The sequence below is a fragment of the Trachurus trachurus genome (assembly GCF_905171665.1).
Source record: "Trachurus trachurus genome assembly, chromosome: 10".
Taxonomy (NCBI): Eukaryota; Metazoa; Chordata; class Actinopteri; order Carangiformes; family Carangidae; genus Trachurus; species Trachurus trachurus.
The window spans coordinates 11685605-11700966 of record NC_139894.1 but is presented as its reverse complement, the minus strand read 5'-3'; positions in this window follow the sequence as shown (position 1 = coordinate 11700966).

Below are 15362 nucleotides of genomic sequence, written 5' to 3'. Positions count from 1 at the left end.
TCTTCCCGTTGATATAGCCTACATCACACATCCGGTCATCATGATGTGAGTTGACCACAGACGTATGTAGACTACATCCAAGCCAGAATGTATGACTAGCAGTCAGCATCAGGTATGTGTGTTTATTTGTTTATTTGTTTATTAAGATAAAGCGCCCATGTGCTTAAAGGTGTACAGAAAAGAAAATTGAATTTGAGCCCACTTTGGGTGATAAAATTAATGTAATAACTCATCTTTCAGACGTTGTAGGCCAAACTTTGTGCAAAATTCTATTTTTGAGTAAATCCGGGATGAAAGTGTGTATTTTTTTTTTCGCATTGGATAATGCAGGCGCACGGATTATACGTCAGCCTGTACACGATTCACCAGCCACTGATATTGGATCCGTAATCCGTCATTCAACGTCTGAGACACGCACACACACACGGAGCTCGGGCTCGCCCCAAGCTTTGAATATCCCGCCCGCTCGATAACGACCAATCAAATTCGTTTTCCTTACTCGGGTAAACTCGTGTTGCAGCTCGTGACAACTCGGCGCGACAAACAGGACAAACGGCCATTTCTGTACACCTTTAAACTCCCATTTACCTCATCCCAGGAGTTTATGAGTTCAAAGTAATTCAGGAAGAACAAAACACAAATGTTGGCTGAAAGACAAAGTGTTAAATTGAGTTAGCCTAATACAACAAATTGGAAAAAATGTGAATGGAAAATATTGTAGGCTACATGTAAAAAACACACACAGACACACCCCTGTCATGAAGTCTCATTGCTACACTTTAGTAGGCTTTGGAACCAGAAATGCAGTCATGCAGTTCTCATAATGTTTATCCTACAAAAAGGCATTGTTGGCTTAGTTATGTTATTTTCTAAACCTGCATATGTTGTTGACATTTAGCAGTATATCTACAAAATGCTTTATTAACCCAATGTTAATTAAATGTGGCAGAGGACAAGAAACCAGCAGTCTCACATCTTCACTGTTTATTTCTGACCTGTAACACTCACATGATTGATGGAAACATGATGCATGTGCTTTATATTAGATGGTTTGGAGCTACTTGCACTCTTAATCAATGGAGTAGTCCTTTGACAATGAAGACAGAAAACCTTTTATTCAGATCTGAATCAGCCAGTCTTGTTTTCAGAGATGCCAACGAGTCGTCTCAAAGGTTGTGTAACTGTCACACACTGCCGGCGTCCCCTTCCCTTCCCTTCCCTTTCCTCCTCTCATGGATGACAACACAACCTACTGACTGATGTGTGTTAAGTGAATCAGGCAGCTGAATTACTCTGATTTACTCGACACACATGACATGTTCTTGCAGTGCCAGCAAACTGACAGTCATGTGCACGCAGCAAGATGCCTGTACACACACAAGTAAACAAGGCAGGAGGAGCACACACACACAGCACATTCACACCAGCAAAGCTGTACAGCTAGGCATCCAGAATAAATAAATATGTACAAAACACACACATGTGACAAACAGGAACTGAAACAAATCCTTCTACATCTGCATCATCCCCGTCTCCACATAGGAGACTCAATTCAATTAAGTGAGAAGTCCAACTTTAGATTTTTCTGTCTGGCTCTCTCCACCTGATTCACGACATAAATGTCATTGCTGCTCCTCTGCCAGCGCCATGACTCACCAGTCTGCAGGAAAAAAAAAAAGAAACACAACAATAAACCAGGCATTTAACAGTGAACTCTGCTGATTTTATTGGGCTGGAGCAGATGTGGAGGACAGATCTGCTACATGAGAGAGACGTGGGAGTTCAGTGACACGTTATGCATTAGAGCACCACAGCTTCACTGTGAGCTACAAAACATCATTTCCCATCAATATTTCATTGTTATGCAACAGCAGCACACATCAGACAAATGACTGGTGTTGTACACATAACATGTACAGGCGATACACCATGTGCTCATGTAAGTGGGCAGCGTTTTGGTGTCTGGTGCTGAGTGCACAGTGCAAACACTTTGCTGTTATTTCTGCAACATATCGTTGTGCACCGCATTATCAAGGTCTTGGTCTCAGTCTCGAAGCTGGACTCCAGATTTCTTGTCAAGACCAGTCAAGACCACAGCTGCAGTGACATCTTTTTTTTTGTACAAAGTTTGGTGCTGCACTGAGCATTATGTGGCTATGAGTGGCTCTTTCGATCACGGTTGGCTGGTGGAGAAATAGACAGCAGTGTTTTGCTATCTGGCTGTCTGTGCTGAAATCGCTACGATTAAAGAAGTTTGCAGTCGGCAAACTTTGATCTCTCCAAGGGGGGCTCTCCTCGGTCTCATGGTGCGTTAGTCCAGGGGTTAAACTTGCACCAGAATATCCCTTTAATAGTTATGATGCAAATGTCACACAGTCTGGATCCCATGTTATGACCAACAAGATGTAGGTTAAGTTGTATAAATGGCAGTGTATCTTGTCTGGTTTTTGTGGTAAGCAGTACTAAATGAGTCACGTTGCCTAAAGACAAAATAAGTTGTGTCTTAAACAATACTGTCAGTCAAATTCACTTCAAAAAGGTTGAGTGTTTTTTTCTGCTTTCAGCAACACCTGCCCCGCCCTAATGTGTTGTACCTGTCTCACTGGCTCCCCAGTGTCAATGTATACATATATACACCCCTCCAGTCTATCACCTCATCTTGCTCGTCTTCCTCCCTGTGCTGTTCCCCTCCTTTCCTGCTTCTTGTGAGTTCTTGGTTTTGTCCTCTTCTTGATTTTCTCTGATTCACGTGTGATACTTTGTTCTTTCACTCTTTGAAATCACTCCCACATCTCCCGTATTTCTACAGAAACCGCTGTGGGAAAATTGGTTATATGAAATACACGCTAACTGTTTAGTGTTTCGCCTGCTGTTTGTCCTGAACTCCCTCTACATGGCCACGCTGTTGAAGCACCCTAACTCACTGAACCACAAAACCATCTGGCCCCATCCGATCCACATGTTTGATGCCATCTACACAGATGTAAAACTGTCCAAGTCACAAAACCTCAACAACATATTAGGGTCATTTATCAACAGCTGGGTCCCCCACCCTCACCCCCCTGGGACAAGTTCACTGGGAAAAATGAAAAAATGTGGATGCCACGAAATACCACATGTGGGAAGAGGACACGCTGTCACTACCACACCCACCCCCTGAGAAACCAGTGGTATAGTTCCCCTGAGTGAAAGGTTTAAAGAGAAGACCAATGGATGGCGATGACTACTGCAGGCTGTCAGCTGTTCCCTGTTAAATCCTGGAAATGTATAGAGTCATATTATTCGAGAGAAAATGGCTGGAGCGAGTGACGTTATCATTTACCCGACAGTCGTAACATTTTGCAGAAATTTGTGACTCATCTTTCTTAGGAATAATTGTTCTTTTTATTTATCAACAGTTGTCTGCTGCAGCACTGTAAATTTCCTCCATTGTTGGATGAACACAGGATTATCTTATCTTTCATTAATACTGTTAATGTTGATGCTGTCCTCTCAGTCCTAGAAGGAAACACTGTTGTATTTTTATTTAGGCGTGCAAATCAATGAACTGATCGAAAAGCACTAACAATGTTGTGATGTTTCCAGGTGCAGAGGGAGCGACCGGCCAAAAGAGCTTTGATGAACATTTGCACAGAAAAACGTCAGGAAACGTAAAGAGCAGGAAAAACTGGAGTGGATCACAAAGCAGAGATGAAAGGATCAAAGACAGCACTATTAGTATAAGAGCACAAAGGAAAATAAGAAGGAAATGGAGCAAAGTGAAAAGTAACATGACAAATGCTAATAAATAAATAAAAAAATACAGAAAAAAAGGAGCAAAGACTCAAAAAGTGAAGTTAAAAGGGGTTGTGGTATTTTCGGCAGCACCCTGGAGCATTCCCAGGTCATTGCATCTGACTGAGGTGATGAGAGGATGATGACAGACGAAGGTGAGGCAATAAAGCAGCCTCCCTCCCTCCCTCCTGCTGCTGCCGGCGTCCCTCATGTCTGGAGCCAGGTGACGTTCATACAACACTGTCCTCCCCACACACCTGAGGGTTCAAGTGGCAGGTTTGTGTTCAGACAAAAGAGACACGTCCCTTTAGAAGAGGACAGAGTTGTCTCTCCTGATACTCCAATGAACATATTCTCATTATGTTTGGAGTGAAGTCTCATTATTGTTTATTTATGAGTTTATTTATCAGGGACAATACAATGTCGGCACCGTCACGTCTAATTATAGAGTTTAACTGATGCAGTGTATACAGCTCCACAGTCAGGGGGCTAATTAGCAGAGCTTGTCCCTGTTTGGGCTTTTTTAGGAAATGACTCACATGATGCCACCCTGTAAAATAGACTGATGATTAAAACAGACACAGACAAGCAGATTGATAATAATGACTGAGAACAATAACAACAATATGTCCTCCCAGTTTAGTATTTGGAGCTTTTTAAAGAGTCAAATCATTTTTTTTTTTTTTTACTTCTCAAATGTGACCTCCCACAGGCTGCGAATCCAAGGCGATTGATGGCATTTGATTGGCTGAAATGGCGGAGACTTCACACCTGTGAGGAGATATAACTAGGCTACGTTAATATTGTTGTGACAATGACAGCAATGGTCATCATCATCATCATCAGCAGCAGCAGCAGCAGCAGCGTGTTGAGAAGGAAGGACTTAAACCCAAGTCATGACCTTTTCTTAACTGAGTGATTAAGCCTGTTATTATACTGAGTCTGAACAAGTGATCAATAATGTTCATAAGTGAGACCCAATTTCGGTCTCACTTTCACAAGTGTAAACTGAACTAAAGATGCAAGACACGCCTGAAAATGCACACCTTGTACCATCTTCTACCACACTAGTGTATTCATGATGCCAAATCATCATCTCATTGTTTAATAACCAAGAAAACACTTTGTTTTTAAGACTCAGGGCCCTAGTTTCTTTGACCAGGTGAAGTCTAACCTCAGCGCAGCTTCGCCACGTCAACGGGGTGTGGCCCAGGTCCATTTCGCAAGTCTGGTGGGCCGCGCAGTCAGACTTAGACCAGCGCAAGCCCTCCCCTCGTCCCTCCTACCGGCGCAAACGGTGAAGAGGGAGGAGACAGGGCGGGAGGGAGACAGGAGGAGGAGAGAAAGGCGTGGAGTGGGTTTGTCACAGCCGAGTCAGATCTTCACCAATCAAATGAGCTCCTCTCCTCACCTTTAACTGCACGGCGGGTGATGCGCGCTGCAAGTTTGTCATTTTATACTTGGACATGGACGGAGGAGACAGCGACGCCAGAGGCCGAACCTCTCCCAGGAGGAAACAGCTGTTTTGGTCCGGAGGTCCGAGCTCAGAGTGACCAATAATGAGTTTACTAATATCCTTAATCAGGTTTGATCTGATATACTGAGAACGGCTGCCCAGTGTAAGAAACAACAACTAATAAACTAATAAAGAAACTCACATTTATTCAAACCCTGTGTAAGCAAGATGAGAGGTGTAATCACAATCTCTCCCCCTCTTTTCACAAGCACGTCCTCGTGCTTCCGCGCAGGCTGCCACACATTAGGAATCCATGGACCCACCCCTAGTGCTACATGGATCCTGCCAACAACGCCAGAATGTGGCAAGGTGAAGAGGGCCCGGGCGGGGATTGAACCCACACCTCCCGGGTAAGAGTCACGCGCGCTTGCCAGCCAAGTAGCCAGGGCACATGATCAATTGGAGGCATAGTGACAGGAACCTCAACTGTCACACTGAGTATACTGTAGTAGGCTATATACTGACTATCTGATACCGAGGCTGTTGTGGTGGACTAAGAGAGATGAAGATTTGTGTTTTGTTTTTCATTACGGCTGCGTGATGCGGTCACTCGCGCTAATGAATTAATAAGTAAATAAATAAATAAAGCGATCATCACAAGGGCAGAGTGGTATCTCAACACGGCCGCGACATGCAGTCATCCACCCTCAGTCCTGCTTGGGACATCCACAGCTGCTTTTCAGTGCCAGTTCGTCCCTGCTGTGTTAATTCAGGTGGAGTTTCCATTACGCACCGACAGCCTTTGATCTCTGCTTTGATCTGAAGTCAGATGTGACGGGACAATCTATATAGATATAAATTCACGTGTTGATTCCATTAGTTGCATTAAATAGTGGTTATTGTGGATATTTATTGCATTGAAATGTGCCTGGAACTGTGGAGATCTGCCTGTGAGGTCTTGGTGACGTGTGTGCACTGCAGGTCAGTCAGTCAAACTTCCACTGCACCTGCTGCGCTTCGCCCTGCGCTGAGAGTAGACCTGGTTTGAGGTGGCGAGCTTTCAGCGCAACCTCGGCGGGACATTTTCGCACAAAACTTCCACTGCACCAAGCTGAATCTGTGACGCCTCCCCCTGCTGCGCGGCCACGCCTATCTCAGCGCAGCGCGATCTGCCAATCTTCCAATCTGACTTTGCGCTAGGCTGCGCTGGTCGAAACTTGCATTAAACCAGCTGCGTTACCGTGCGCCACCTGCGCTGAGCCAAGAAACTAGGGCCCACAGACTCAGATATTTTCACAAGATTTTGAAAAAAAGAACCCCATTAACGAAAAAACTGTATCAGCAGATTTGACTCTTAAAGCAGAAGTGAGTGATATATTTGTGTTAATATAAGTCTTAAATAGTTATATCTTCCGACAGCAATCACTTACATAGAGTGTTTGGACTGAAACCCGGGTCTCTCAGTCCCTCTGCTCTGCTCTGAGCCGAGGAGAAAACATTTATCGTATCCTACAGTTTTTATCCAATGAGGAGAGAGAACGGCATGCAGGGCTGTGTGTGCAGCCAAGGAACGCCGTGAATGTGGTGACGTAGCGACGAGGACTGTTATGGTGCGTTCAATGAAACTCGTATTTTTCCGACCGTGAAGTGGTACCAGTTCGATCTGGTACGAGTTCACCGGTCGGAAGTTACGAGTGGCCGTTATAGTGACTTTCACCGGTAAAACAGGTCGGAGAAACACGAGTGGGTTGCCTGAAACGCTACAAAGTCGTAAGTTGTGACTTGAAGCTGTAATTTACGATTTCAAAAGCCTGCCTGGAACGCAGCATTAGCGAAAACGACCGGATCACTCACTTCTGCTTTAAATGACTTCAATTATGAGGCTGATTAAAATTGAAACAGTTTTCTACTTTGCTTTAATGTGCTGTTTTTATTACTCTGCTTTTTCTGCAAATGTCTCATGTTTTATTCATCCTTTAAAGGGATAGTTCAACATTTTTTGGCAAATTGGCCCATTGCCATAATCCCTATAGTCATAGCAGTAGGTTTGTTACCTTTAAACAACAACTCCAAAACGCTCTGGTGGACAAGTTGTGACCTGCACATTCATCATGCTATGAGATAATAACAGAACGTTATGTGGTTTTAGAGGTAAATTCATGCAAAACTGCTGATGCGCATTGCCTTCAGGGACAGTTTTTCAGCAAGCAGTCTCTGTATTTACTTCTAAAACAACTCTGTCTCGTAACGTTCTGTTATTATCTCATAGCGTGGTGAATGTGCAGGTCACAACTTGTCCACTAGAGCGTTTTGGAGTTGTTGGATTGTGTATTTGATGATTTTGATGAGGGAAACCAAGAAATCCCATTAGCCTCCGTAGCGTAGCTCTGAGCAGCTCGCGGCTCTGCTCCACCATTCTAATAACAGCTTGCACCAACAATTAAAGGTAACAAACCTACTGCTATGACTATAGGGATTATGGCAATGGGCCAATTTGCCAAAATGTTGAACTATCCCTTCAAATGTTTTACACCACTTTTGCAAATAAAAGAATAAAAAAGAAAAAGTGAAGAGTTCCTACTTTAAATTGGATCTGCATGGGGTGTTTTCATGGCACAAATCTTCGTAAATGTAAGAGGAGAGGTGGAGAGAAGGAGCTGGAAGATTAGAGGGTTTATCCCGTCTGCAGGGAGACAGGATGAGCCGTCCTTTGACGTTGAACGTGCACAAAGCAGCAGGTTAATAAGGAAGAGGGCGAGACGCCGGAGACAGATTCCACAGAGTGAAGCCTCATCAGTCGAACACTTAAGGTTCACACGTCGGAGAGGAAAGAGGGAGGATCACTTTTGACTTCAGAGTCTGAGGAGTCGCCTGTGATCTGCTCCGGGCCTCATGTCGAATGTTTTCAGAGCTCTTTGTCTTTGTGTCTGCAGCTGTTAAAAGAAACATGGAGCTGGGTCTTAGTTAATAATGAGGGCAGGTGATGATATCTCTATATAAATGGAAATGCTCTCACCACAGACAGAGAGGAAGTGTCTCTGTTTTCTAAAGGTTAAAGCTGATTCATTCAACTTTGTATTTATACCTTCAGTCTCAGGACAGTAAATGTCACTCATCCGTTTCTCAGCCGCTGGACGTCTTTGAATATGGACGTGTTGTTTTCATCTGACAAAAATAACTGCACTAAAGAAAAGATTTTTAAGATCATATCTACAGCAAAACCAGTCAAAGGCTTCACTCTCAAATTAGTTTTTTTTCATGCTTCCGTCTGAGTTGAGAGTTGAGAAATAAAGGTCTTAGTGAACATCAGGTTTCCTCTGAGGCTTCAGAGGCCTCGGGACTCAACGGGTTAAAGTGCAGCAATGTTTTCAAAAATTAACGTCATGAATTGTTTTTGTTCATTAATTCACCTCCTGCACAGTTAAAACAGTCCTCAGCCTCAGGGCTCAGTGGGGATTCAGTTTAGCTGATGACAGGTTGATATTTAATTATAATAAAATATGAACAATAAGAGCAATAATAATTGCTCATTTATAATTATAACCTTGATTATTGCACATTTCTATTATTTTAATTACAAGTTTGAGTGGTGCAATATTATTGGAGTTTATACTACTTCTTTGTCTCTATTATATAATTTAATTGTCAGTTGCAGTATTTAATTATTTAATATAGAAAAGGTGTGGGTGCAATATTTATTTTGCAGATGATACAGTAAGTGGAAGTTTGGACCTGAACATCCAGACTCCAACACACAGGCTGTGTCATGTACAACCTCTCTGGTTCCCACCTGCTGTTGTTTGCAGGGGGACAGGTTTGAATGTGACAGACGGTGAGATCTCCACGTCCTGCTGAATGAGCAGAATTAAATTGCAGCTGAAAAAATGAAACAGAAAATGAATCTGAAACGGAAACGTCCTCCACTGTGTGTGCAAACAACAACAATGAACACACACGCATCCTCACTGACACTAGAAAACAAAGGCCATGAGATGAGTCAGACACACACACACACACACACACACACTACACACACACATACATGACAGTTGAAGCTCAGTTTACGACGGCGTCCTGGTATTTGACCTTTTCTGGTTCAAGCTCCACTTTACATGTTCGCCGTCATCCATCAGAGGCCGACAGCTATAAACACTGAGGACTATCTCCCTGCAGCAGAGACCTGGCTACACAGCACGCAGCTGGCTTTCGCTTCAGTGTGTGTGTGTGTGTAAAGGTGACAGAGGTTCGAATCCCCTCACCGAGGCCAAAAGACAAAGAAATGTTATCAAAGCTGGACAGACGGACGGAGCTCTGGGTGGAGACAAAGACGGAGCTGAGGAGGAGGAGGAGGAGGAGGAGGAGGAGGTGGAGGAGAAGGAGAAGAGAAGTCATCGACAAAATCATCAAGCTCTATGTCCCCTAGTGCTGTGGACACAAACACCACAACACGACTCTTCAGACAGACAAGAGCAGAGATGTTTGATCCTGTTTCATGTGCACAGGAGCACGACAGCTTCAGATCATCTGCAGTCTGTGATGTGTGTGTCTAGTTTGTCTTGTTGCATCCACAGGGGACGGATTCATTCAGAGCACGACCACACAGCCTCCGACTGCTCCACCGTCAGAGTAAGATTTGAGGACGACACAGTGGAGGTGGAGCTGCATAAAACATCTCCAACACAGTGGAGCAGCAGACAACACAGCAGACAACACAGAGATGCACCTGGGACTAAAAAAAAGTACTGATAAAAACTTTTTTTTTAAAAACTTATTATTATTCTTTTTAAAATCATAATTAAAAACACCACACACAATCTTAAAAAACTGTATTCTTTACTTTCACTTTCTCGAATATAAATCAAGTTCAAATAAAATGCAGCATTTGAAAATATCTGAGCTGGCGCATCTTGATTGATGAGTCGCCAGGAATTTGTGAACCAAAAAAAGTAAAGCAGAAGTAAGCGATCCGGTCGTTTTGGCTAATGCTGCGTTCCAGGCAGGCTTTTGAAACCGTAAGTAACAGCTTCAAGTCACGACTTACAACTTTGTAGCGTTCCAGGCAACCCGTAACTCGTGTTTTTCCGACCTGTTTTACCTGTGAAAGTGCACTATAACGGCCACTCGTAACTTCTGACCCGTGAAGTCGTACCAGATCGAACTGGTACGACTTCACAGGTCGGACAAACACGAGTTACGGGCTGCCTTGAACGCACCATAACTTCTTGTCAGCCGATGGAGTTAGCAGCCCCCGCCCTCGTCATGGATCTATTGGTCCTCGTCCCTATAAGTCACCACATTCACGCGCATCCCTTGGCTGCACATATAGCCCTTCATGCCGTTCTCTCTCCTCTTTGGATAAAACTTGTAGGATACAGGAAATGTTTTCTCCTGGGCTCAGAGCAGAGCAGAGTGACTGAGAGACCCGTGTTTCAGACCAAACACTCTATGTAAGTGATTGCCGTCGGAAGATATAACTATTTAAGACTTATATTAACACAAAAATTCCACTTACTTCTGCTTTAATTATCATATTTGAGACATTATACAAACAACATGAGTTTATCTGGGGGGTGGGTTCAGATCATTTATCTTTCAGATTCTGATCATTTTGCTGACTCATCACTCTCCCTTGCAGCTGATTGGTTGATCTGGGACACCTGTAGTGTGTCTGTTTTTACCTGACTCAGCAGAACCTCATGACTCATCTGTAACCTTGACTTCGTTATTGGGAGTTTAATCGGCGTCTTCAGGGGATTCATCGAAAAGATTCACATCTGTCAGACTCACTGTCCTCTGCAGTGACAACACATACACACACAATGCACCTTGATTTTCAGCTTAATACATCATCTTGTTTCCTGAAACAACTTTTTTCCTTCTCCAAGTTGTGTTTTTTTAATTAAATCTGACTTCAGTATCAGAGATCAGACTCACCATGGGTGAAATTAATCCATCGGATTAATTTAACAGCTATTGCCTTTGTCGTGATTAGAGATTTCACATCCCGCTTCTGCAATCAGACCACACAGCCTACCGACACCTCCAGCTCTCTTTTTTTCCCACAGGGATGAATGATCACGGGTTTCGAGTATGGAGAGATTACAGCGGGTGGTTTCCTCTCTTTTCGTTTTGTTCTGAGTCCGGCTCATTAAACCTTCACAGCTGAAGCTTCTGGTTCTGTGGAGTTCTGGAGGCCGAGAAGGTCGATGTGATGTGATGTGAGGAGGAGGATAATGAATCCAGAGTAATCAGTAGATTTTATGTCTCTGGGCTTCAGACTGAAAATCAGTGTTGGAAACTGCAGACGTTTAAAAAGTACGAGGGTTAAAATGTGACGTGTGTGATTCTGAATGAGAGACTTAAACGTGTCTCATCCTCTTTTTGTTCTTCATCATTCTTTTTTTTTCCTCCACAAAAAAGTTTTTGGAACTGTTTTAGAAACTTTTAGAAAATTAATACAGTATTTATGGCTGTATAATACTTACACTAAAATATACATAATTACTTTAATATAACAAATTACATATATATATATTGTAATTTTTCTTATTGATACTGTATGAATGGAGTGAGCAAAATATTAAAAATGCTGAATATCCGCTGACACAATTAAATGTGTTTTACAAATGATGATAAATGACAATGGCAAAATACAGCATTTAGTTTTTATTTATTAACAAAAACACATAAAATAAAAATATAAATTCACAACCATAAACCTGGAGTGTAAAGTGTTTCCATAATGATGCAAACACCACAGGAAATTTCAGACAGACTCTGAGCCTCCATTCTCCCTGGAACAAGTCAAGCCATTTAGTAAACTATCACAATTACTCCAAAGATGTTTAATTAAGGTACAAATGTAGCATAGTTAAAGGATCCATCACCTGGTGTTTATATTGGTTTTAGGTGTTGAAAGGGTCTTAAATGCACATTTTTGAGAAATAATATGCAACATTCACCTTTATTTATCCGTATTTGTGTACCCAATTTTGCTCTCGCGAGAAAAACACGCGATCTTGTTCTACAGATTGTCATTGAAAAAAAAAAAATTCCATGCATTTACCGCGACTACTGAAACCATGGAAACGTAAATATAAAATTCCACCGGAAGAGCAAAACCGGCTTACGTTTTTGACGTTCAGAAAAAGGTGGATATATAAATAAATAAAATGTAATGCAGGCTGATCGGTTCATTGTAAAACATGTATTTATTGACGTTAATGTGGTGATTTCTGTACATACAGAGCCCCCAGGCAGCGCCACTCCTCTGTCCAGTACACACAGGAAGCTTCACTTTTCATTCAAACAAACTGCCACAATTGTTAGATTTCATCAATGAGACAAGCATTTACATCCCAAAAAGAAGTTAACCAGCCGATGGTAAACCTCTAAAAGCCTGCGGGTAAGTTAATTAACGAACGTGTTGTCCGCCGCGGTGTCGACGTAGTTGTGGCCGGCCGAGCACGTCAGCAGACCGGCTGCTGCCTCTGTGATGTCCCGGTCGTTGCTCCACAGGTGGAGTTTCACTCTCTCCGAAAAACATCAGAGCGAACTTCTAAACAGCCGTTATTTGGATCGAGACGGTTACTTTCTCGCATCAAAAAATATTAAAACTTAATAAAGTGACGTAATAACAGCGCTACAGCAGGAAATAAAACAGCTTTTAGCCTGTTTCACAGCTACTACCACTACCGCTGCCGGCTGCTGCGTACGGCGTGCGGGGGGATAGTCCCCCCTCCCTCTCCTGATCCTCGGCTTCTCGGTGACGTCAACGAGAAGACCAATCAAAAATCGCGTTTTTTTCAACTGCCGGTGAATTTAGGGGGGAGGAGGCGAGAGTGAAGTTTTTTGCCCGGAAAACATGTCAGCTATTGTCAGTGACAGAGAAGATCGAGTTATACATGCAATAACCTGAAAAAAAGTGATTTTCAGGTGATGGATCCTTTAAGATACAAATCCTGCATTACTCTTTAAACCAGGATTAAATCTGTCGCCCCAGTGACAAAAAACAAAAACAATGTGTGCAATAAATTTTCTTTCCTTTGGCATTAAAATTATTTTTGCTTGTGCATATAATAAGTTCCGTCTTCCACCTTTACATCTTCACATGATGGAACCTCTGTGCTGGTGAAGTCAACAGGAAGTGAAACCCTTTCAGCCTTCTTTATTTTAAGCAACAAAACAATTTCACATGAAAATAACACACAAATTAACATTCAATCAACTAAGTGGAGATTTTTTCTATGAATACATTTACCACCTGGCTGCACAAACACCTATAGTCGTACAATAACCAGGCGCTTCCATCCTGAGAGCTTCAGGTCTGGATCGTGGCACCAGCGGTTCCTCTGGCTGCTCCATGGTTCTGGTTCTGGTTCTGGTTCTGCAGGACAAGTTGGACAGGTCCTGGTTAGAGTGAGCAGGGAAGAACATCACTCATGTCTCCAACAACACTGTGACCTTCCTCAACCCCCAATGTAATGTTCCTATCATCCATCCAGACAGCGCCATGACAACCCACATGTCATCCTTTCACTTTTATGGCAATGGCAGATAAGAATTGGTGTGAGTGTGAAGGCCGTTGTTTTTAAAGGTTGTTTAAAAGAAAAGGAAGAAAGAAAGAAATGCTTTAATGTGGCGGCGGAGATGTTTTACATTGCTTTTATGATTGAATACTCTTCATGTTTACAGCTGAATAATGATAATAAAGGCACTGGAGAGGAATTCATTTTATGCATTTTATGTATTTAGAAGAATATGTTCAACGTGCAGAGTGTTGAAAGCAGATGAAGCACTGAAGGTCGTAGGTCACTTTGTGGAAAATATGAAAACCTGCATTTTATCTGGTAGAATAAAGAAATAGGATGTAACACACACACACACACACACCATATTATTATTATTTTTTTATTTATCCAGGAAGGATCCATTGAGATTTAACAATCTCTTTTTCAAAGATGTCAGTATATAACGCAGAAGAAAATACTTTGCTGCTGAGCATTTATCTTAGTGAGCATCAGAGTGTAACAAATAAAGAAACAAACACATTGCAAACAGCCAAAACATTATACAGCCTCTGTTTCTTTATTAATTGTCTTAAATCTATAACTTCAAATAGCATCTGGTTGTTTTTTAATAGATTTTTCCCCCTGAGCACAAACACTGTTCACTGCAGTTTACCACAGAGCTAAATAATCTTCTTATTGTCTCAAAGTAATTAAGAACCAAATAACTGGATTACAGTTTAGTTTTGATCATGATTTTAATCCAGATTTTTGAAGTGAATTGTGTTTTGTTTTTGTTTTACTCAAAATAAATTTCAGTTTTTTTCATAATTAAAGCGACGGCGATGACGACCGGAGGGGAACCGTAAGTTTCGCTTTTACCCACCACGTCCCTCCCTCGACGCAGAGGGGAGGGGGGAGGAGGGGGGGCGGTGTTTTGTACCCGTGCAGGGAAGTTACATAGTGCAGTTTCAGCCGACGCGACCCGGCTCAGGCTGCAGCGGCAGCACCATTCATCCTATTAACCATTTTTCTACCATTGCAATGAGTCTGGAAACATTATTTTAAGGCCGAAAAACTCCGCAATGTTACTTTAACTCCACCTATGATAAGGCAGGGACCATCGTTTCAATTTCTCCTCCACCTGCATGGACCCAGTGACTAATCGTTTTTCCTAATATTTTCATATTTTGAGTGTGTGTTGTCATCATCACTGTGGATTGATTCAATCTTCTTCGCAGCCAAGCAAAAATTATAACATAACTATTTTTGCCTAATTGCTTCTCAATAAATAAATAAATATAAAAAATACAAAATAATGAAGTAGTTAAGAGTGAAAAACAGCAGACACTTGATTATTGATGTGAGTTTTTCAGAGGCAGCACCAGTTCATAAAAACTGATCACTTACATGTTGTCACTGAAGTTTGCGGCCTTGCAGTCTCATTCAGATCTGACTATGAGAATTTTTCTATTCTTCATCAACAACGTGGTTTCAGAGCTCGGTTGGAGTCTTCATTTTAATTTTACTTCAGCTCCATGCACACTCACCACCTGCACACGTCCACACACACTCTGAGTGCTCTCAGCTGCACTAATCATCCCTCCTCTCCAGCTCTTACAGTT